Below are 25,920 nucleotides of genomic sequence, written 5' to 3' on the forward strand. Positions count from 1 at the left end.
ATCTCCTGAGCATTCAAGAAACTGCCGTCAGCCTAGGGATGTACAAACCCCACACTGTCCAGTTCCGTGGCGGGTCTGCTGCGGGGCAATTCAGGCCACTTGGGGCCCTGCGGAGTCCTCCGGAGCCCTGCCACATCTTCCAGAGTTGGTGGAGCAGCCCACCAGCTTCCTATAAAATGCGATATGCTAACAGCGACTGCCATTAGCCTATCGCAGGAAAATTACAGCAGTGAATGGCGTATTTTATGCCATTTGCGGCTGTAAAGCACTCACTTTTACTTAAGTTACAGCTTGTTACAGCTGTATTTAAGGAAAAGTAAGGGCTTTACAGCTGCAAATGGTATACATTGCACCATTTATGGCTGTCACTTTCCTGCGATAAGCTAATGGCAGCTGCCATTAGCATATCACATTTTATAGGATGTCGGAGAGCTGCCTCGGGGGAACTCCTCCTGACTCAGAGGTGAGTGCAGCTGGTCCGCCACAGACTCTGGAGGTCAGATTCTTTGGAATCTGGCCTCACTGAGTCCATGGCGGATCTCTCCAGCATCCCTACACCTGGCTAAATGCTTCCAGGGAAACAGCCCCACGTTGCTTCCCCCTAAAGCTCTAAGAGCCCCATTCTTGCTCACAGTAGTGTGGGTCTCTTTGCCTAGAGGCTTTTAGCTGGGCAGCAGCTCTTGAATGTTCAAGAGACTGTGTGAAGTCACATGGTCTTCTGGGCATTCCAGGAAGTGTTGCCAGTTAAAAGCCTCTCTGCTAGGAAGTCCTGTGATGCTGTGATAGAGGGCAGGGCCTATGCCACTTCCTACACTTAAAAAGTAATTGGAACCCCTCTTCCCTTCCCAGTGAGAAAATTCTTCAAAATTCTCCCCATTTCCAGCTTTTTTTCACTCGGGTATTCATTTCATCCTACCCCCACCCCTGAATTGTTGAAAATGACAGTCTTGAAATTTTAGAACTGCACTAACTAAAAGCACTAAAAAGAGGTTCTGAAAATGCCTGGGAGAATAAAAAGTTTTCACTTGGCGCCAGAAAGACTATAACGTAGATGCCAGGTGACACTCTCTAAGGAGAACATTCCACAAACAGGGTGCTACCACTGAAAAGTCCCTCTCTCTTGTAGCCATCCACCTCACCTTCTTTGGCAGGGGCATCCAGAGGAGGGCATTAGATGATGATCTTAATGGCCAGGTAGGCAAATATGGGAGGAGACCTTTCGGGAACCTGGCCCAAGCCATTTAGGGTTTTAGAATTTAAAACCAGCACTTTAAGTTGAGCCTGGAAATGGACCAGCAGCCAGTGCAGATGGAGAAGTACTGGCATAGTATGCAGTACCCCCTACTCTGGGAGTGTGTGGGGGAAGTGGGGGGTACTGCATTGCAGTGGTTCCTCTCCTACTTAGATGGCCAGCTCCAGAAGGTGGTGCTTGGGGAATATTGCTCAGCCCTGTGGATTCTCCAGCATGAGGTTTCTCAGGGGTCGGTTTTGTCCCCCATGCTGTTTAATATCTACATGAAAACACTGACTGGGGTCATCCAGAGTTTTGGAATTCATTGTCATCATTATGATATGCAGCACTACTTCTTCTTTTCCGCTTCACCAGGTGAAACTGTAAATGTGCTAAATCAGTGCCTGGCTGCAACAATGGACTGGATGAGGCCTAATAAACAGAAGCTCAATCCAGACAAGATGGAGATGCTGTTAGTGGGTGGTTCTTTTGACCGGATGGAGGGTGCTCAACCTGTTCTGGATGGGGTTCCACTTGCCTTGAAGGAGCAGGTTCATAGCTTGGGGCCATCTCTATCACTTGAGGCTCAGGTGGCCTCATAGAATCATAGAATAATAGGGTTGAAAGGGGCCTATAAGACCATCGAGTCCAACCCCCTGCTCAATGCAGGAATCCAACTCAAAGCTTCTCTGACAGATGGCTGTCCAGCTTCATCTTGAATACCTCCAGTGTGGGAGGGCCCACTACCTACCTAGGTAATTGGTTCCATTGTCATATTGCTCTAACAGTCAGTGTCAGGGTGGACACTAAGCCCATAGAATCCCAGAGTAGTTCTCATTCTGAGGAAGAGCAGCCGCTCCTGGAAGAGGAGTGTGCTCATCCTTCCCAGGGCCAACAGCTGGCAGGGATTCCTCCCACCGGCATTCCTAGCATAGATAGCAGTCCTGGGAATGAGAGAGCGCGGGAAGCAGACTTGCTGGACGCATGACGCCAACGCAGGGAGCGTGGCAAATGGAGGGCGTGGAAAGGAGGCGTTGTTCGGTTGGCACGCGAACAACGGTTGCGCCCAGAGGATCCAAGGGAAAAGGGGAGGCACTCTCCCTTAGGGATGTACGAAAGTCACTTACCTGAACCCAAAAGTTGATTCACGGTGGGGGGGAGGTGCCCTGTCCTTCTCCCCCGAAATTCTGGCCAGGGGGGAGGCACCCCGTCCCTCCCCCCTGAAATTCTGGCTGGGGGGAGGCGCCCCGTCCCTCCGGCTGCAAATCCTGTCCTGCCGGGACGCAAATGGCGGCAGCCGTAGCTGCCACCGTTTGCATCCCTGCAGTCAGCCATGATAGGCTACGTAAACATTTACGTAGCCTATCACGGTTTTTTAAAAAAATCTAGCCGTGATAGGCTACGTAAATCTTTACGTAGCCTATCACTTTTTTTTTTTTTAACTTGGAAATGGTGGCGGCGGCGGCAGCTGGTCAGAAGACCGGCCACCGCCGCCAAACAGCTGTCAAACCGCCGCCACACCCGCTGCTGCCAGGGACATTTGCACAAGGTAAGTCCCGTCCCAGGGGGGGCGGGGGGGCAGACCATTTCTCCACCAATTTCGGGGGGCCGAATGCGCTGGCATTTGGGCTCCCCGAGATTCATGGAGAAATTCTCTGACATCCCTACCTCTAGCCCATAAGTTCAAGGTCTGCCAGTGATTCTCCTTCAAACGGGGACCAACTGTTCCAACTTAGGGCATAGGTACTCTGCTGCTCATATCTAGTTGCTAACAGTAGAGTTGTTAAGTTGTAAAAGAAGAATAAAGCTTTGAAAAGAATCCCTTTGTCTGTGTCTAGACTTGGCTACTGGATTAGACTGAGAGAGGCCTCCAAGTAGCCCTTGACAGTCAGGACGTTTTTCCTGATGTTCAGCCAGAATCTGTCTTCCTGTAACTTGAGCCCATTATTCCATGTCCTGCATTCTGGGATGATCGAGAAGAGATCCTGGCCTTCCTCTCTGTGACAACCTTTCAAGTACTTGAAGAGCACTATCCTATCTCCCCTCAGTCTTATCCTCTCAAGGGTAAACATGGCCAGATCTTTCAGTCTCTCCTCATAGGGCTTTGTTTCCAGTCCCCTGATCATCTTCATTGCCCTCCTCTGAACCCTCTCCAGTTTGTCTGCATCCTTCTTAAAGTGTGGTGCCCAGAACTGGACACAGTACTCCAGATGAGGCCTAACCAGTGCTGAATAGACAGGAGGTGCTGAGTGGCATGGAGTGCCTTCTACCAACTTTGGCCGGTGGCCTAGCTATGCCTCTAACTGGTTTCAATAATCTATGCTCTGGTAATCTTCAAGTTACTTCAAGTTTACTACAGAGCACTCTATGTAGGGTTGCCCTTAAAGCCTGTTCAGAAGCTACAGCTTGTGCAAAATGTGGAAGCCAGATTAATAACTGGGACTAGAAGGTCTGAGTACATAACACCAATTCTGGCCCACTTGCACTGGTGCCTGTATATTAATATTTCCAAGCCCAATTCAAGATGCTTTTTTGACTTATAAAGCCTTACACGGCTCACGACTGCAATACCTGACAGGACGCCTCTCCTGATATACACTACCTGGACACTACGATCAACATCTGGGGCATTCCTCCAACTGCCTCCTTTGAGGGAAGCTCAGAAGGTGGCAGCAAGAGAGCAGGCCTTCTGAGTGGCGGCCCCCCGACTTTGGAATAATCTCCCCACCGAGGCAGGCCAACACTGTCAACTTTTTGGCACCAGGTTAAGACTGCCCTCTTCTCACAGGCATTTAATGGCATATGATGGGGCACTTATGTTAGCTGTCTTGAACAGGTCTGTTATTCAAACTGTGTATTGAAGTTGTTTTTAACTATTTAATCATTTTAAATGTCATGCCTTACCATTTTTAGACCATGTTTTATTATAATGTTGTTTTATAAGGTTTATAACATTGCAGTTTTGTTTTTTTTGTGAATTGTTGTGAACTGCCCAGAGAGCCTTGGCTATTGGGTGATATAGATAAATAAATAATACTAATAATATGATCACATCATTCCATCCCAGTTAACAGTCCAGCTGCCATATTTTGGACTATGTTTCCAGACCATTTCAAAGGTAGCCCCACATATAACATGTTGTAATAATCTAAACGGGGGGTTACCAGAGTGTGAAGAACTGTTGGAAGGCTATCTCTGCCCTGGTGGGATCGTAGTTGGTATATCAGGCTAAGCTGATAAAAGGCACTCCAAACCACCAAGGCCACCTGTGCCTCATAGAGTTCAAGGGTGTGCATGAAGTTAAGTCTGTGCAGCTGACTTTTACACAAAGAAATTATGAAAATCTGCCTATATTCTGATTTTTACACACACACCAACTGGACAGGATCAGCCATCCCAGTTGGTAAACCTAGTATTGGAAAGGGAAGGACTAGGCCAGGTGGAGACATAATCTGCAGCACTTTACTGTGCTGTTATATACAGTGCCACTGGATGGGACCAAACTGGGCATATCACACACATGAATCTAATGGCAGCCCAACAGCCCTTTTGGGCAATGGGGGATGAAATAAATATCAGTTCAAGAAGAAGCACCTGAGAGTGAAAAAACACACACCAGAGTGTGAGCTTAACTCCTTTGCCATCGATCGGTTGCACTCTGAAGCAGCTTTTATCCAAAGAAAAAGAGTTATCAGGCTACCATGCCATCTGTTTGGCTGTAACACATAGCTTGCCCCTCATTTCAGTCTTTGTTACTATCCCTTCATCTTTTCAGGCTTAGTCTCCTTTCTGCCCAGCCCAATGTTTTTCTTGCAGACAGTGTGACCTCCTATGATTTTAACTGGGAAGCTTGCTTGATTTAGCCTCTAGAATGTTGCACTGCAGTGAAATACGGGAAATACCAATCACTTTCAAGCAAAGACCTGCTTTTCCAGATGAAAAGTCTAGACAAATGCTGCTGTGTTGTCTTTTGAATAGAATGGCCAAAAAGACTACAGAAGCAACCCCCCCCCCCCGCAACAATAACTGAACATATTAAAAGATTAGCATAACCTCATATGATGGAAAGTTTTGAGAATCAAGTATGCTCCACACCCAAAAATATTTAAGAAGGGTCTCAAATGACTCATCTAATGAAACAAGGACAATTATATTGTCACCATAATCCCTGTTTGGTTGATTACAGCCTAAGGACATTATATTATTCTCAGCAACTCTTGGAATGTTGCCTTTTCAAAATGTTCCCTTGCTAGGTTTCAAGTGCATTTAAGGCATTACAATGTCAGTTGTGCTCAAAAAGTGTCTTTATTGTGGTTGTTTGCACAGCATTTTCTCCTGATAGGTTTCAGGATGCCATCTTCCCTGGTGTTATTCCAATGAAGGTCTTGCCTGCAAAACTTCTATTGAGTCCATTTTGTTGCTTGTCTCTGATCTCATCCAACATGGGTCAAACCTGTCATGGGCTGGACAACAGACCTTTCGGAGCCAGAACCAAGGTTAGCCAGCTTGGAAGATCTAGCAAGAATTCAGGCTTGCCAGCTCCCTCTCTGGCAGAGGTGGGGAACCTCTTTCAGCTCTTTGAGGGGGTCACATTCCAGTGGTGGGCAAGCCTGAAGACAAAGGGGGCAGATCCAAAGGCAAAAGTGGTGGGCTCGAAAAGACAAAAAATACCAGCATAAACTCATACTGCCAGTAACTAAACTTTAGGAGAGGCACTTCAACCTTTTAGAATGGAAATAAAACTGCACAAAAGCCAGGAAACCACCTTATATAGCTCAATGTAAAAACTTCAGATAATATCAAGTCCTGGAAAGTCTGTTCTTCGAGTCTTGGAAAATGTAATCTCAGAAGGTTTTATGTTGTCATGGTCAGCTCCCATTGTTGTGGTCAGACCATTCTCTGGTGAATGTTGGTATCATGGTGATAGTTGCCCCCCTGCTGTAAAGCATGAATCTGAGCATGAGAAGATGTCTGGCAGCTCAGATTCAGAATCTGAATGGGAACAGCCAGAACAGAGAGAGGCAACCTCCCTAGTGAGCCCAGATATGGCCAGACTTTCTTCCCAAGACTTTGACACACAGATGGCCCAGCCTGAACGGCCCTCCCTTTCCTCAACCATGAAAACCCAGGTTTCGGAGGAGGAGGAGAGCGAGGGGCATGACTTGAGGGATGCTAGGGTCCGTTGCAGAGTGAAGCAGGAAAAGTTAGAGGCAGGGCTCAGACGCTCCGCCAGGTTGGCCACTCGTGAAAGCCAATGTAGGAGGGAGCCGCCCTAAGGAAGGGGCATCCCTGCAAAGCTAGTCTGGCCCAGACTGCTGGTAACTTCTCTAACTTCCACTTCATCTCCCATTCACAGATTTGTGGATTAGCGGTTTCACTGCAGACTGAGAGTTTCCTAGAATCTGCATTTGTAAAGAAGCTAGTCATTAACTACTAAAGTAGTGTAGCCTGAAGCCTTATTTCCTGGAGTGTGTTGACTGCAAAGGGAGAGGACGAAGGAATGTGACACCTGCAGGAGTGGAAGGCTCATTAAGATGGTCTGCCCCCAGCGACTTATGGAACATAAAGGATTCCGGAATGCTCTGGGGCAGTTTCTGGTAGATAATGCTGGTGATTCTTTTGAGGCTCAATTGCTCCTGAGAGCCTTCTCCAGTCTGGACAAGCCCCATGTTCCTTGGTATTCTGGAGATCTGTGGGCAATGAAACAGGCTGGCTGGTGGCTAGACTACAAATGGCAAAAGACTTGGAGTGAGGACAACTGAACTTGTGTGGAGATGGGAAAGGTAGCAAAAAAGGTTTTGCTGAATCCATTGCATTTTCTAGTAGCTGGTCAGTGGAGTTATTCTATGTGGTTCGAAGTATGATAACATGTACCCTGGTGAATGGGCTGTTAGAATGCATGCAGTCTTGCTGTGATTAGTTGGCTAGGCACTTTGAAAGTTAAGTTGCTTGGCTTTGCAAAAACCTTGACACCACTGTTGTTGCAGATTCAGTTAAAGTATCCAGTCTACCATTTGGATGGTGGCTAGAGTGCAAATGGCAAAAGACTTGGAGTGCGGACAACTGAACTTGTGTGGTGACAGGAAAGGTAGCAAAGAAGGCTTTGCTATCTAGTGCTGTGCCACATCCTGCCCCCTATTTTGGGGATTTTTTCCCTCTCCCTGCAAAAGAGGCATTGTTTTTTCTGCCTCTTTCACAGGAAGGAGGAGAGTTTCAGAGAATTTTCTCCTTGGGAAGGGGGACAGGGTTTCCACATACCTTTTAAAGTTTGGGAAGTATTCGTTGCTGATTTATAAAGTTCTAAAATCCGTGATTGCTAAAGCACAGCAGCTTCTGCAGCCCCAGCGCCTTTCCCGAATGCCTATTGGAGAAGGATAGGTCATGTGATCTCCTGGGAGTTGAGGAAGAGCTACAGGGCTGGAGAAGAGTCCTGGACCCTGCAAGTGCAGGGGATGTTTAAAATAAATAAATAAAAAGAAGACCTCTCGGCCACTGCCTACACTTTAAAAAGTAAGCTGAGATCCTGTCCTCCCCAAGGAGAAAGTTAATTGAAATTCTCACCCCTCCCAGCCTCTTTTGCCAGAGTTTTTATTTCATACCCGCCCACCCATCCACAAAATGTCAAATATGGAAGAATCGAATTTTTTGGCACAGCACTGCCTATCTCAATTGCATTTTCTAGTAGAGTTATTCTATGTGGTTTGAAGTAGCCAGCAGAGTTATTCTGTATGTTTAGAAGTTTGATAATGTCTACCCTGGTGAATGGGGTGTTAGAATGCATGCAGTCTTGCTGTGATTAGTTGGCTAGGCATTTTGAAAGTAAAGTCAGTTGGCTTTGCAATGATCCTGAAAACACTGTTGTTGCAGATTCAGTCAATGTATCCAATGTACCACCTGGTTTAGATCTGTAGGGTCAGTTTTGTTAATCTGGTACTAAAAAGGGTTAACAAAGAATAAAGATGGCTGATTTAATCTGGGGGAGGCTTACAAGAAGAGGCCCTAGAAGACCCCAGACTCGTAACTAGCTTTATATTCCAGACTCTTGACCCCTGGGCGAGAAGACCGTGAAATTTGATTCTATACTAAATGATGTTATTTCACTAACTGAGACTCTAACTGAGATTTTGCAGAACTGTCTTTGAAGAAGGGGAGGGGAATGCAGCTGTCTCTACAAGTGGCTTCACAGAGCTTGCTCAAGGCCATGACGTGCTGGCAGAGTGTCTAAGTGAGATGGACAGCAGAACTGAGCATGCTCAGATGCCTACTGAGAGGAGGAAAAGTACTGTTTTGACATTGCGTGGTGTATATCTGCTGATAAGAGAATGTCCTTACTCGATGCTAGTTGGGCAGGGAAGTATAGCCCTGAGCACGAGCGACAACTAGGAGGAGGTGTTTGGGTGGATATGACCAAAAATTAGGGATGTACGAAACTCCCCTTACCCGGCTCCGCCGGGTTCCGCTGGGGTGGGGAGGTGCTCCGTCCCTCCACCCGGAATCCTGGCCAGCCAGCTCCGCTCCATGGGGATTCCGCGGAGCCGCTGGCCGGCTCCGCCAGCAGCTGGACATCCGGCTGCTGGCTAGCAGGGACGCAAATGGTGGCGGCCATAACCGCCGCCATTTGCGTCCCTGTAGTCAGCCGTGATAGGCTGCGTAAAGACTTACGTAGCCTATCACGTCTGGCTTAAACAAAAAACGCGCATACGCAAATGGAGGTGGCTACGGCCGCCACCATTTGCGTTCCTTATTTTTGGCCATCTTAGTCTACGTAAATATTGACGTAGACTAATATGGCGAAAATAAGGGGGAATGCAAATAGCGCCCGCTATGCTATTTGCGTTCCCCTTATTTTCGCCGTCTTAGTCTACGTAAATATTTACGTAGACTAAGACGGCCAAAAATAAGGAACGCAAATGGCGGCGGCCATAGCTGCCACCATTTGCGTACGCACGTTTTTGTTTTTGCTTTAAGCCAGACATGATAGGCTACGTAAGTCTTTACGTAGCCTATCACGTCTTGTAAAAAAAAAAGAAGACAAGATTGCAAATGGCGGCGGCGGCAGCCGCTCGGAAGACCAGCCGCCGCAGCCACCGCTGCCGGAGCCGCCACCACCTGGAAGATCCGCCCCAGGTAAGTCTCGTCCCAGGGGGGATCCATGGGGGGGCGCGGAGGCAGGCCGTTCCGCCACAGATTTCAGGGGGCCGAATGCACTGGCATTCGGCCTCACCGAGATCCGTGGCGGAATTCTCCAACATCCCTACCAAAAATGGCCAAAGATGACCAGGAGTTCAAAGAAGATATACCAAAGAGAAATGCATCAATCAAGATAGTATGCCCAGATGGTAGACTTTGGGTCATATGTTGGGACATTTCAAAGTAGCTTGTTTGTAATGGTGGCAGACATGTTCCCCAGACACATGAAATTATGGGAGATAGATAGGACACCTTGTTTCTGATTGGTGAGCAAATGCTCTATCCACGTGCACCCCATTTTCTACTGGAGGCTGATTGTCTCATTGCTCCTTAGGCCCCACCTTTGATCAGAGCAGGGGTATAAAAGCCCAGGGAATGGGAGCTCCGAGGTGGTGCTTTTTGTTCCTGCTCCTGCTGCTACTCCATTTCTTTCTGCCGTGCCACCAGACCCACAGACTTAGGTAACTATGGACCTCTTTAGACTCTTAGACTTTGGGACTTAGAGTGATCTCTGGGTTTGGGACTTGGAGTGATCTCTGAGTTTGGGACTTGGAGTGTCTTCTAGGCTTGAGACTTGGAGGTTATATCTGAGGAGGGGATTTGGAATCCCATCTTCAGAGGTGACAAATGGAATTATTCCCAAGTCTTGAGTTTTCTGTACACTCTAACTCCTACTTCTATTCTTCATATGCCTAGAGAAACTTAGTAATGCTTTAGCTATTTATATTCAAGTAAGAAGCAGGAGGAGGTAATGGGAGGGTTAACACATAGGTTAGATTGTTTTCGTTTAGCTTTTAACTGCAAGTAGTAAACAGGAGTGAGTTGGAAGGGGAGTCATAACAATGTTAGAAGTTCAAGCTGTTATCTTATTGGCCAAGTGTATAGTACCAGCTTTGGCAATTGCAATTATTTTGATTTATCTTCTGTTTTTGTTGCATTCTCTTTCCCTGTAACGGGAGAGAAAGTTTCTAACGCTCATATAACCACCATGCCATTTTCCTTGTTTTGTGTTGTTCCTGAATTTTCTGCAATAAACCATGGTTTCAATTTACAATCTCATCTGTAGTGATGTTCTGTGGTGATGTTTACCTGTTGGGATTAGCTTGGTTACCCACTGGCGTGCTTCGGACCCATTTGGTGCAGGTTCTGAGGTTAAACGGGACCGCATTTACAAGTTTCAGCTTTTGTGTCCTGAGGATGTAGACAAGGTGTTGGTACTGATTTAGCTGACCACATGACCCCTGCCCATCTTGGCTGGATTGAGGAAGCTGGGGATGGGGCTGACTGTGTGGGTCTGGGGTGTGGTAAATGTTTCTTTGCATGAGGGAATAGTGCCTGCCATCCTTAAAGAGGTGGTAGAACATCCACTCCTGAAGAAGCCTACCATTGTCAAGTCCTGACTTCCAAACACTGAGACAACACCATGGGTTCATATAACCACTCATAACTCTCAAATGCCTCTTCTATCCTGTCCGGACAATGGCAGTTGCCAGCACCCATCAGAGAAGTGCCAGCAAAGGTAGACCCTAAGCAGCAGGCTGAGAATGCCACAATGCGGCATTGGTCCCATTTGCACTGACATTAGCACCAATTCCCCATGAAGTTTGGGTGATCTTTTTAAGCTTTAAGGCAAGAATGAGCAACCTTTTTTCTGTCAAGGGCCATGTTCCTTTGTGGGTAATCTGTCAGGGGACATATGTTGGTGGTGAGTGGGGCAGAAGTCAGTAGTTTGCATAGCCAGAGGCAAATATAGGTGGGTCACCCCTGTTCTTTTTTTCTTTCCACTACCCCCTTTCTCACTCTCCCTCTTCCATCCCATGCAGCAAGCTGCCAGAGAAGGGATGGATCGCTCTCTCCAAATGTCTGAACTGATCAGATGCAGAAGGCCTTTGAGATGAGCCTGAGGGCCAAATGAAATTAGTCTGAGGACCACACCTCTGGCCCAAGGGCCACAGGTTGCCCACCCCCACTTTAAGAAAGTCATGTTGTTGCACACATATGTACCATCTCTGAAGACTTTCACAGAACTGTAGATCCCAAGGTTCTTGGGTTGAGAGTTACAAGAGTTAAACAGGTTTAAAAGCCGTTTAAATTTGTGGTGCAGACATGTCTTTTATAATTGTCTTATTTTGCATACTCATTTAAGTCCTGCAGACAATAAAATTAGGAAGAACAACATGATATTGCATTTATAGGAGAGAATGAACAACGGCTCACCATACTATAGCCTCAAGTTTATAATATCAATTTACATTGAATTCTACTTTGTATGGTTTGACAATCATGGGCATAAATGATGAATAACAGCTGTCTTTTGGAAAGGAATGTCATCACATAACAAAAGCTATATGGCACTGGATCACTGACATTCTTCCTCCAGCTGTCTATAATAACTATGTATAAGTTCATATTTTCCCAAGTTATGGATTCACCCACCTGTTTTTTTAATGGGTTCTAGATGTTTTCTCCCCATAAAAATTACAGGTCCAAACACAAGAGAAATCCCCATTGACCCAATCATCCCACACATTTGTAAGTGTCACATAAATTCCTTGTTACATCACTGCTGCAGTTGATCCTTCATTTTTAATTCCATGAATTTCATGCTTTAGTTCATTGCTACATGAAGGGCATAGTTAAAAGAAAATCAATACTTGACTGAATTTAGGGAGCACCTAAGCTCCCCAGGAGGTGGCTGAAAGGTCATTGTAGGTTGTATACCTCCCTTTCTGCTGTTGGACTGTCCGCTCCGCACTTGGAGAAGGCGGTCGATCATTGGAGGCTGCATCGTTACAGAAGTGGAAAGCTCTGTGGCCATCGCTGCTCTGCAGCCATCGCTGCTCTACCATCACTGCTTTCATTCCCATGACAAACCCCCAGAAAGGTAAAAAAAAAAAGAATACAAACCAATAGAAGAAAAATCTAAAAGGAATAACTGGGGTGGTGGTGGGGAGTTGTTCCTACCTTCTGCCTTGGCCAGCACAAAGTCAGCAGGGCTTAGGAACTACCAGTTCCTCCACCCTCCTCATAAGATTGCTCTGTAAATGTCTTAAGCTAAAACAACGCCCCCACCTTGTGGTGCAATGGTCAGTTTTGAAGTGCAGATGCTCATCATGACAACTCCCATTGCCACAGCCTAAAAGAGTGACCAAAAATGCAGGCAGCTGTGTTGATTTGTATCAGTTTTAGCAGTTCTCATCTCCACCAGGAGCAGGACTTTTGCCAAGCGAATGGGTCTTAATTGCCCATTTGAGACCAAGCCACCCCATTACAATAGGGGGAGCTCACAACAATACATTGTTGCTGGGAAAATACATTTTCCCCAGTGGCTACTCTGAGGATTGCAGCTAAGCTCAGAGGCAACGTGGAATTCTTGGGAGGGCTGGGATGCTTGCTAATCAAAAAGTGCCAGCGCAGCACCCCTGTGAGCCCTGACTCCACTGCCCCACCACACAGATACACACACTTGCCTGGAAATTGGGATTTAAAACCTTGTGCTATGTTCCAGTGCAGGCTGGTGGCTCCAATGTCAGTGGGGCAATGAATCCACTCCAGGTTTCAGTCAGAACCAGACAGGACTCTAAAGGAGCTATCCAAGGCGACCTTGAGAGTTCTGACTGGTTCTGACTGAAACCTGGAGTGAATTTACCATCCCACTGACATCAGAGCCACCAGCCTCCACTGTTCTGTTCATATCTTTCTAGTTGCTGTGTTTGACAGGAAGCAATAAAAAGGAACATATCTGAAAGCAAGGACTTTTAAATTAAAGCTCAGTCACCCTGAAAAGCCTGAATAGTGTTTTGGCGGTCTTGATGCTATAATTGTGTTTTATATTTTATTTTTTCAATCACCACAAATCAGGTCTGGGAATAAAAAGGGAGGACAAGACAGAAAACCCTGGAATAAAGTGGGTTGACAAGAAACGATGGTATCTAAGTGTGGAAGCAACACAATTCTCAATGACCTGTTGTTCTGCTCCACTGGCACGTTGAGCGGCTGGATCGCCCCCAAACATGCCAAGTGAAAAGTGCCAACCCTTAAAATTCTGGATTGGTATCACTCGATTTTAAAAGATCCTAGAAGGGCCTGTTGATAAGGCAAAATGCTCACAAACCACATGGCACTTTAAAAAGTAAATACAAAACTGCGATCAAAGGTAATATTCAGATCAAAGGAAACATGATGACGCACCAAAGAAAGCATGACGAAAGAGACACTCAAGATAAGCTGATGTAAATGCCTGTGGGGAAGAAAGAACACAGGCACAGCAATGGTAAACTCACTTTTTGAGATGTAAGGGTTATCCAAGTGGCAGAAAGCGGGGCGGGGAAGGGGGGACAACAACGATGGGAACATATATTTTGGCATCTTACAACAGCAGCCAAGCCAAGAATCCAAGGAGTGACCAGCTAAGGAATGTTAAAACATACATTAGAAGCAAGAAGAAGAAGCCTGCCAGAAAATTGGGAAAACTCCGAGACCACCAAGGTGCAAGAGGAGCAGGAGCTGTAAAGGAGGAGAGGGGACTGTCAATGAATTCATCCTAGTCCTTTTGAATTCATCATAGTCCTTTTGGGCTATATGGACATAAGAGGTCTATAGTTATATTCAAAGCATGCTGTTTTTGAATTTTTATGATATGCATGTTGTTATAACCTATACTGTACTTGTCTATGCATATTTTTGGTATACGCACTCTGCAACACAGAATTTATATAAGCACACTTTCATTGCCTTGGATCCACAGATCTCTTGCAGGAGCAGAAAGCACATCCACTCGTGCAAGGCAGGCCTACCAGATTCCCCCAGTTTCCCAAACCTGCTGTGTTCCCTGCTGGGTCCTCAGGAGTGACTTTTGAGGGGTCATATGGGGCTGTATGATGGGGGAGGAGCCAGAGAAGCTCCACTGTGCAGGTGGAGTTCCACTCATTTCGCTCTGGATCCAACACATTGGTTCTTCATTATTGAGTGAACTTCTAGATATTAAAATGATATGTAGGCAATGCAATGCAGACGACTTGTCACTCGAAACCACAATAAATGACCAGCGGTATTAATGTGACATCAATGTAAAGGATGTGATGAAACAAGCCATGATGTTTATTAATACAGCTTGATTGTGTAACACAAGTGCTGATAATTAATCTTTGGCCCCCTTCAAGCTTTGCTTATACTCTGTTCCTGATTGGTTCTGGCTGAGTTTATAAGCTCATAAAAAGGTTACCCATTGGAAGGGATAGGGACATTGCTAGTCACTTAGAAGATTTAAAGTAATGTCTGGTTTGGCCCTTATATCATGTGAATCTTAGCTGATTGGAAAATACAAGTAAGAGATTGTGTTCATGTGGAAAATAAGGGATGATAAAATTGCACATAATAACCAAATGTTTGTTACTGCTTAAATGTTGATAGAATGCCTCATAGGCCTGGGGTTAGTGTACAGAAAAATTTGGATTCCTCTGTCAAAAGTATTTTTATTTGAATTTCAGAATCTGGAGTTATTCCAGGTCTAGTAAATTCAGCTAATGTAATATTTTTAGGAACACACATATATATTGTATTCTTTCCATTTTCGTAACACTCCTTGAGACATAAGCCCTATGTGCAATGCAATCCACTGTAGAATGTGCTATGAATTGAGTTTAGCTTTTTAAAGATGTGGCCTGTATCCAACGAAAACATGGAAATTGGTAAATGTTTATCTAAATATTAGATAGGAAGAAGCGAGGTATCTGTGCATAGTTATTAGTGTATAAAAGTTGTTTTGGTAATCATTCTAAAACATTTTAAACATGTTAATTTTATTTAAGGGCACGATCCTATGGGGATAGTTGACCGCCTCTGAACTTGGAGGCAGCTGACTATCCAATGCAGGGTGGGCAGAGCACAGAGGGGATCCTCTCCTCTGCGCTTCCACTGCCCTGCGTTCGCAGCTAAACAGCCAGTTTCGGCCGTCTAGCTGGGGTGCGTCAGAAGGGGGGGAGGCTGGATGGTGCATAGGAAGTGTTGTGATGATGCTTACGCAGTCTCCTCCCCTCCCCTCCCCTCCCCTCCCCCAGGAACACCCCCTTTTTGCCCTCTCCACACTGTTCTTACAAGCATGGAGCCAGGGATAAACAGCGCTGCCTACGAGGAGGCAGGGGAGGGGGCGTAATCCTATGACTGCTAGACAGTGCCTAGACAGCCATAGAATATTTTGGTTCCTGGAAACTGAAAAATCCTATGGCTGTCTAGCAGCCATAGGATTGTGCCCTAAGAGGTAAGTTTGAGTATATTTTAAGAACTACGTATAATATTTTTTTACTTAATATTTTATTTGAAATAAAATAATTTATAAAATACTTTATTTTATATTATTGGCATTTTGAGATATCAGTGATGCTCTATGCTGTTCGGAATGGCATAAAACAGGAATTCTGGAATACAAAATGTAAGATATAGGACCGAAAGGAACCTACCTGGATTGCACGCACACCAACACAAACCGTTAACGCAAACTCCTATTCGTCATTGCCCCAACCAGCCCCAGAACAGAATGATGATGCAGCTGTTTGGGTGACAGTTAACTTTTCTCCTGACAAGACCAAGAGATGACAGGCAGTATTTGGCGGCCACATTGCAAGAAGCATGTCTAGTCTTCCTGTATGGAGTGTAGCAGCTGCCCAGGAACTTCTGCTGGGAATTAAATTGCGTTCTGCACGGATGATGAATAATGCAGAGCTGTCTTGCACTCTCTTTATGTTGGTCCCGGTCAATCTCCGTGACTTTTCTTCTATTGAAGGGCAGGCTTTTGCCAGCGGGAGCAGTGACTGGAAAAGTCCACAGATGAAATACACTCCTGCTCCCTGCTAGCTGGGTTATTTATTTATTTATTACATTTTTATACCACCCCTATAGCCAAATCTCTCTTACAGCTTAGTTATAACTAGTGATGCTGCCGAATTTCATAATTAGTTGGCTCATAGGTCAAAGCCCATCCATTCATAACGCTCACCTTTGTAGCGAGCCTGGATTGATCAGTGGAGGATATCAGTGGAGTGGTGAATCCACTCTGGGTTTCAGTCAGAACCAATCTAAAGGAGCTGCTTTGGAGGTCTGACTGGTTCTGACAGAGACCCAGAGCAGATTCACCACCCCACTGACATCCGAACCACCAGCCTCCACTGATTATAAATTTGCTATCAAGTGTGGAATTGATTTGGAGCATGTGCAATCTGCATCTGTATAACACCATTTCTGTGCTTCCCTGAGCTGGTTTAACCCTTGAACCATCTGGCGCGTCCACTGCTGCTTCCCTTGTCATCACCACAACTGTGCCTCCATGAGGAGAATTCTGTGGGCCCAACTTTTCTCTCTTCCATATGCCGGCAACCAGCAAGTAAACATCACCTCATGCAGGCAAGCCACACAAAAACAACCGATCAGGAAATGGGTACATAACATGGTGTTGCATGCTGTCACACTGCACTATGTGATTTCTGGTTTGAGTCCATCCAGACCAAACAGTGCAATGATTGTAGCAAATAGGCATGTGTGGGGGGGGCAGAACTGAGAGTTAAGTTGATAGAGCGGGATATAAATGTTCTTAATGAATAATAAACCAGCACAAATCATCACAGGTCCACAACCCAACATATAGTCAGAGCTGCCAGCTGTATGGCAAAGTAGCAGGACATAGATTTCATGTACCTCCTTTCCCAAAGTGACCATAGAGTGCTGTCAAAACTGATGGTGCCAATCATCCTTTTGGAACAGGAGATAGTTATGTGGGGCCACATTTGCAAAACCTCACATGATGATCCCTGGCCTGGGGCCAATGTGTCCGCATACTCATCCACCACACAAGCACACTAATAAGCATCCATGTACTTCTGCCTGAACATCAGCCACAGTAGTCTTCTGACACCTGTAGCTATAGATATAGCTCCCCACTCCAGGGCTCGCTCTTTCTTTCTTTCTTTCTTTCTTTCTCTGTTTCATCCTAGTAAAAGATATCTGTTGATGGTGCTATGCTTTCCTCTTTCCTGGTCATGGGTTCCTTTTGAGTGCTGGACCAAATATACAGCTGTAAGACATCAGCAATCACAAGCCAGAGACACTAGCAGCAAGTCCGAGCACCGTACTGTTTACACCACTGCAACAGCTAGCTGGAGGTGGGAGGGGAGCATCTGTCAGGAGCACCCTTGCTGCCTTCTGAAATCCTCAAGTAGCCAGAATCAACACGCAGACAATAGGGCTCTTTTCCAAGGCTTTATTTCCATTCAACCTAATGACGCTTACAGATGCTAATTGCCTGAGCCTAAGAGGGAAACTACCAGGGGGTTCTAGCCTTAGGAATCAGTTGGTCTCCATTTAGAGGGAAAGGGCGGGAAGCCTCTGAACTTAAGGGCTAGGAGGAGAGAGTCCACCCCTTTCCAGTGGGGCATCGGGGCTCAGCTGTTGTCGTCGCGCCAAGTGGGCTGAGCGCCTCCTCTTGGTGCCCGCCATCTCCCTCTTGTCCCTGCGCTGGCGCCTCACATCCAGAAGCTCCAGTTGTCCCTCCCTCTCCCTGCCAGGGTCACTGTCACCCTCAGGAGTGTTGAGCAGGGAAGGGCTCTCCCTCCGGCTGCGCCTCTGAACAGCGCGCGGGTTCCTCTCCCACAGTTTCTATCTCTTCCTCAGAATCAGAACTGCTTTGGAGCTCTATGGGCTCCGATCCAACCGTGACAGCATCTGGCCTACCCTCAGCTCTGCTGCAGCATCACGATGGTCAGTTGTGGTATTATAGCTACCAACTCAGCAGGAAGCAGGTGACACAGGGGCCAAAGGGTTTCTGCCTGCTCCTATTAAGCTGCTGACTCTGGCATGCTTGGCCCCTCGGGCTGACCAACCAATTGCTCAGGGACATACTGTGCTGTTCTTGGACTACCCATCCCTCCTTGACTAACATGCTTGCCTCCAGCCCCAATAAAAACATATCCAGGTGCTACTCATGTAAACAAGGTCAAGCAAGTAATTTCTCACTGATTGCAAATACGATATGCAGTTAATCCGCATCTTGATGTCTGTTTCTGGAATCCTTGTGCAGTTGTTGTCCACAGCTCCCATAGCAAACTAGACGTGTGCTTGTCCACATGTCTGTGCACATACCATGTGCACATCTGACAACTCTGTAGGGAAATCATCATTCACAAAGCAACCTTCACATTGTTTTAAAACTATCTGCAGCTGCTTCTAATCCTTGGATAGGCCTTTCTATGTGCATCTCTGACTTTGAGATGAAGCAGGTCATCTGTAAAAAGTTAGCTGAACTGGAAGATACATACAAGCCTAGTTTTTGATCAGGCCTCAACCAATCAGTAAGACTTCCCCATAACCCTTTGGATCTCTGTTTATTCTGGAAGCAATGCAAGGAAACAAATAGGGCTCGCCACAAAAACTAATCCAAGCCAGTGACTAGTCTTGAAACTCTTTACTCCTCTTTTTCATTAGGAGCTTGAATGCTGATAGAATTTCCCTTCTTACCACAGGCATTTCAGTGGCAATTCAAATTATCTAGCAGAAATGAACTTGAAAGAGGATAAACTGTCCCTATAATCATTTAATGAGCAGTAAGACTACTAAATAAAGGAATGTAATTTTTTTTCCTCCTGACTCATATGCATGCATATTCTTTCGCATTTTATTTCAGCCAAAAAACCAGGCTGAATTCATTTAAATAACTAGGTAAGTTGATATGGAAAATTGTGAACAACACGATTTTGTATGGAACAAAAAATGTAGTGCAGCCAGTTTGAAAGAACACCAAAGGCATTTTATTCACATTGCTTGTTCCCCTTACTTTCAAAATACACTTATTTTTCTTCCTCGGGACAGTTTCATATGATCAGTCATTCCTTGTATATTCAGAATCAAGATTTTGCAAGGGAAGTGTGATATTTGGGCTCAAAGAAATAAGGGAATTATGAAGACAAAGGCATATCTGTAACAAAGGCCTTATTATGAACTTTTGCACATAAGGCACTTTTTGCACAACTCCTGACCCACCAACTCATCACAGCCTGCCGGCCAACATAAAGGCAAGCAGATAAAACAGGAGATTTGCCAAGCCCTTGCTGGGCCACTATATATACCTGGTGAGCTATGTTTGACTTAGAAGGTCACAAGTTGTGCAGTCGTGCTTCAGACTAAATTCATGCAAATCCGTTTTAATGCATCTGCTGACCCATATAATGATCTGTATGTATGTCTGTATGTATTTATAATCTACTTGATATATTAAAATCCCTAAGCAGTTCACATTAAAAGTCAACAATATAGAAGCAAGATCAAAATAATGAATAATTAAAAACATGGGCAGATCAATCCTATGGCCCCTAGACAGTGCCATAGGATAGTTCAGATTCCTGGATCTGAGCTCAGAGCCAGCACTCTGATTTCAGAAACCAGGAGTCTGAGCTCCCCACCCCCACCCCCTTGCAGCCAGCATGGAAAGAACCACTCTGGCTTCCTCTCTGAGGTTGCAAAGGTGACCTCAGAGGAAAGGGAAAGGGGATGTGCCAGGGGGGAGGGGAGGGGAGGGCTTAAGATGTCCCAAGCATCCTCCCCTCCCCATCCCCAATGCCTCAGCTAGATGGGTGAAAATGTCTGTCTAGCTAAAATGCAGACAGGAGGGAGTGCAGAGGCGAAGATCACCTCCAGCCTTCCTTCCGCTCTGCTCTGGATGGCTGTAAGTTTGGAAGCTTATGGCCATCCCCATAGGACTGCACTCTAAGAACATTTAAAGACATATCATCATAACAATAAAACAAGGTGGCAGCAGAGTCCCTTACGGGTCAAGGAAAGCCTGTGTGAATAGGTGTATTTTCCAGAGGTGTATAAAACTTGCCATCATTTCTGCCTCTTGAATCACACATGGGAGAGTGTTAAAAAGGATGGGTTCCAACACCGAGACAGCCCACTTACTTACCACTACCTGGTGATGTTCCATTGGCCATGGAACGACTGGTAAGGACTCCTCAGAAGATCTTAGGGGTCAACTAGGTATAGATAAAGGAAGGCAGTGCGCTAAGTATCCTGGTCCCGAGTCATTTCGGGCCTTGTATGTCAACAATAAAACCTTGAACATGGCTCAGTCCCTAGTAGGGATAGGGAACCATTGCACTTCTTTTAATACAGGCGTAATATGTGTATATCTAGGTCACCTATCATCACCATTTTGAAGGAGCCACTTTGACTCCAAGCATTGCCACTGACGCAACTTGGGGGCCTGCAAATGCAGTACTGCAGCTAGCCGATCACATTTCCCTTTGCATCTTGGGTTCCTCTTTAGCCACAGCTAATTGGCAGATCACTTCTGCTTTCTCCTCTCCCCCTCCCACAGCCACCGTTCAGCTGACAAGCGGTAGGTCTCCTGACTCCTTACCCCCAAAGCCACTTCCGGTAGCCCGGATCACAGCAGCCAACCCACCGCTCAAGCAAACAACAAGGCAACTTTATAGAGCCCCTGCTGTAAGCAGCTACCACAAAAAGAAGGAAGGAAGAGGGTGAATGAGAGAGAGAGAGAGAGATGGAGAGCGGCACTTGAAGTGATCAGAAGCCGCCTTGCAGTGAAGAACACTGATGTAGGCACTCCAGTGAGCAGCCTGGCTGCTGCATTTTGCAATAGCTGCTGCTTCCAAACCAGGGGCAAGGGCAGCTCCACGTAGAGAGAATTGCAGTAGTCTAGCTGTGAGGTCTGTAATCATAGCGTGTGAATGTTGCATGTGTTGTTCCAGGCACTGAACGGTCAGGAAGGCTGCAGGTGGCCTGAAGCAGAGGAGATGGGCAGTGGGTGGAGCTTGTAGCGCACGCAACAAGCCAAAGACGAGATCATAAGAAGCGTTTGTCAGGTGTTTGCCAAAGATGGCTTTCCTGTAACCATGGAGGGAGCTGGGGGCATGGGAAATCCCTCCACTCCCAACCTCCACTTGTTGATGGGACAGATCTACTGTAATCATATTCAGCTGAATGAGGTTACAGAGCCCCACGTGATCGGGAAACCTGATAAGCCCGCGGTTCCCGGTTGCATGGAGCAGTGTAGACATTTTCAGCCAAAGACGCATACACCTTCCTTGCAAATCTTTCACATCAACACTGGGAGGTGATGGGGTGGAGTGTGTGTCCCCAGCTCCCTCCACGGTTACAGGGAAGCCATTTTTGGTGAGTGCCTGAAGAGAGCTAGACTGGAGGCAAGACAGAATCCAGGGGAGGGGACAAAACAGGAAGCAGGTAAGGAAGGCAGGAAGGCATCAAGGAAATAGGCAGAAGTCCAGGCTGGTGAGCAGTTTCGTAGCTTCCCTCAACAACAAGGTGCTTAGGCTGAAGGCCTGCAGAAGGCCTGGGAGCTATAAAGCAGGAAGGAATGTGCAATAGTAGGGATGTACAAAAGTCAGTTATCTTTTCTCAGGTGTGATTCGCGGTGGGGGGGAGGCGCTCGACACCTCCCCCCAAAATCCTAATCTGGCCAGCTCCGCTCCACGGCAACTTCGCAGAGCCGCCAGCCGGGTGCATTCACAGGTGTGTGGAGCCTGCGGACGCAAATGGTGGCGGCTACGGCGGCCGCCATTTGCATTCATGTTTTTGGACATGATAGGCTACGTAAATATTTACGTAGCCTATCACGGCAAAAAAACAGGAACGCAAATGGCGGCGGCTACGGCGGCCGCCATTTACGTTCCCTTTTTTGCCGTGATAGGCTACATAATAGCTTATTATGTATAAATATACATAAATATTTATGTAGCCTATCACAGCTTTTTCAGGGACGCAAACGGTGTCCCTGCATTAGCCGTGACAGGCTAGGTAAGTATTTACGTAGCCTATCCCGGCCTAAATGGTGAAGCGAATGGCGGCCGCATCTGTGGCTGCCATTTGCAAAGCAGCGTGAATGGCACAAGGTAAATGCTCCATTTCACACACCTTTTGTGGGGTGGTAGGGCGGGGGGCTTCGTTCCTCCACAGATTTCAGGGGGCTGAATGCACTGGCATTCAGCTTCAGTGAGATCCGTGGTGGAATTCTCTGACATCCCTATGCAATAGGCTCTCATGATGACCTGGCTTCCAGGATAATTCTGGCCAGTAGTATCTATAGCCTGGCTTTTAGTTTCCCTCTCCCCTGGTTGAGTTTTGTGATGCCTGCTAATTGGGCACCATTGGTGCACTTCCAAGTAAGGGTGCAATCTTATATATGTTTACACAGAAAAAAGTCCTACAACTCCCAGCATTTTCCAAACAGCATGGCTGACTGGGGCATGCTGAGAGTTGTAGGATTTTTTTTTTCTGTCTAAACATGCCTAGGATTGTGCCTTAAGCTATTTTAGGGTTGTTGTTGTTTTTAAAGATATATATTTATTGGCCATGCTGGCTGAGGATTACAGTTGTAGTCCAAAACATCTGAAGGGCACCAGGTTGCCTGTCCCATACATTTTCAAGACACAAATTAGTTTTTAGTAAATAAACCATATTTAACTAAATTCAAGATACAATATCTAAGACACTTAATTTTAAGACATGTAAACTAAAAACGAGATTTCTTTAGAATATACTTTGCAGGCAGGCATATGTGTTAGCATATGCTCCCCTTTAAAGGATAAAATGAAATGTCAGTTATTGGGGTCTTGGGGGAGGAGACGCAAATAAAGCATTGACTTATAGAGGGAAATGATGTAGTCATTCTATGGAGAGAAAGAAATTAATGAGCACTGTTGCATAAATGAAATGTAAATGTGCCTGAGACGAGCTTGTGCCTGGTGCTTTAAGAGCCATGGCTGAGTTGTTGTTGCCATTAATCAGGAGCTATAATTTGTGCAATAGGTAATGGAAATCAAAACACATATTCTGTAGTAATTAATCCTTCATTCAGAATTAACTTGGTTTCAGGAGATCATATTATACCCTTAAAACAGGAGATCATATTGTACCTTCAGTTGCAAGATCTGCATTTTCATTGCTTTCAGATACCTTGGGTAAATGTCGAGCCATTTAGCTTGGACACATCCAAAGGTAATGTACCATGTTCAAGCTCAATACTCTAGCACAGCCTTCCCGTACATGGTAGCCTCCAGCTGGACAGCAACTCCCATAATCCCTCAGCCAGCACTGGCCATGTTGCCTGGGGATGATGCAGTCCAAGACATCTGGAGGGCTCTGGGTTGAGCAAAGCTGCTCAAGCACGGAACTCAGAAAATGAGAAGTTTCACAGTTAAAGAGCAGATCCTTTTTCCTCTGGGACTCCCCTTGATATGTTATAGCAGGGGTGGGCCATTTGTAGATTCGTACTCTTGGAAGTATGAATTTGTGCAAATTCAGGAAATTGGAAAAAAAATCTGATTCCGCCAACAAGCAGATGACAGAATGAAAGGCACCTGACAACCCGCAACACAGAGATGGAAGGGATTTTACAAAACCCGTACATCGCTAGCAATCGTGCGGAAAGTTCTACTCACATTCAAGCGAACATGGGTAAACTTTCCTTTCAGACCTTGCCAGTTCAACACAGCAAGGTCTGAACGGAGGGGGGCGGGGCCAGTGTGCCAGAATACATAGGGGGCAGGCCCAGCATGCACAGCCCCAACTCTTTACTCATTTTAAACTCTCACGCATTGAGGCAAATCCTTGAAGAGAGCTATACTCATCCCAGGGCAGATATTCCAAATTGCTTAATATACATATCCTCTTAGTGCTTTAACCACCTTTCCATTTACACAATGCAAACAAGAAAAGGGTAGAACATGCCAATGTTTATCCTCAAGGCAGTAGCCTGTCTTTTTGCTTACATAACTCAGCAACGCACCACTGCAAACACTGATGACTCTGTAGGAAGAATAAAGACCACAACAGCAGTAGGAGTAGCAGCAGTAGTGATAGTTAACAACACAAATATCCCAGGATCACTTAGGTGTCCTTAAGAATTAACTGCAGTGATTTTTTTTTAACTTGGAACTGCAGGTGGTAATAAAGTCAGCTGACAATTACATGCACTCCCCACCAGAATCTTTCTAGCCACTCTTCTACTCCCACAAGCAGTCTAAGAAAATGAAAATGATTACAAGTTTGTTTCAGATCCCATTTGTAAGGATAATGGACATATACTGTATCCCATGTTATTCCAGAGTGACCCACATCCCTTAGGAGAGTGGTGGCTGGCGCCCACGGGGCCTAGTAGGGCAGAGAACAGGATAGCTGGATCCAGAGCCAACTTGGCCATCTCACTGCTCACTCCTAATTCCAGATCATTTATGAACAAGTTGAAAAGCATTGGTCCCAATAAAGAGCCCTGTGGGACCCCACTATTTCCATTCCTCCTTTGGGAAATTTTACCATTTATTCCTACTCTCTGCTTTCTGTTCTTTAACCAGTTACTGATCCATAAGAGGACCTCTTAGTTCATGACTGCTAAGTTTGCCCAGGAGTCTTTGGTGAGGAACTTTGTCAGAAGCCTTTTATTTTGGAAGTCCAAATAAACAATGGATCACCCCAGTTCACATGTTTATTTACATTCTCAAAAAATTCTAAAAGGTTAGTGAGACACGACTTACCTTTGCAGAAGCCAAGCTGATTCTTTTTCAACAGGGCTTGTCTTTCTATATGCTTACTAATTTTATCTTTAATAATGCCTTCAACCAATTTATCTGGAACAGACATTAAGATAACCAGCCTATAATTTCCCAGATCCCCCCTGGATCCCTTTTTAAAAATTGGCATAACATTGGCCATTCTTCAGTCCTCTGGTACAGAGGCTGATCTTAGGGGCATGTTGCATATTTTGGTTAGAAAATCAGCAATTTCATATTTGAGTTCTTTAAGAACTCTAGGATGGATACCATCTGGGCCCAGTGATTTATTAACTTTCAATTTGTCAATAAGGTTGAGAACTTCATCTTTTGTCACCACTATTTGCTTCAGTTCCTCAGACTTTTTCCCTGAAAACATCAGTTCAGGCACAGGTATCTGCCCTACATCTTCTGCAGTGAATTCATTCAGCTTCTTTGCAGTCTCCTTAGCCTCTTTTAACTCTGTTGTCATCCAGTGATCCAACTGCCTCCCTAGCTGGTTTCCTGCTTCTGAAAAAAATGGAAGAATTCTTTATTGTTTCCCTTGGTGTTGTTGGTGATATGCTCCTCAAAATGCTTTTTTTGTTTTGTTTTGTTTGCATCTCTTATTGTTTGCTTGCATCTCCCTTTTGTTCACCTCATGTGTGCAAGATTTCCATTTTCTGAAGGAAGCCTCCTTTTTAATAGCTTTCTTGACACTGCTCATTAGCCATGCTGGTGCCCTCTTACACTTAGTGCTACTTTTCCTAACCTGTGGTATACATTCTAGCTGACTTATTATTGTGATTTTGAGTAACCTCCAAGCATTCCGTAGGTTGAGTAACCTCCAAACAACCTCATGACTCCCATCCTTCCAACTTCCTTTTTATCAGATTCCTCATTTTAGAGTAGTTTCCTCTTGTGAAATCAAATATGACTGTGTAGGAC

This window comes from Heloderma suspectum, chromosome 1 (assembly GCF_057233095.1).
Source record: "Heloderma suspectum isolate Gila_16-S chromosome 1, 16-S_ref, whole genome shotgun sequence".
NCBI classification, from domain to species: Eukaryota; Metazoa; Chordata; class Lepidosauria; order Squamata; family Helodermatidae; genus Heloderma; species Heloderma suspectum.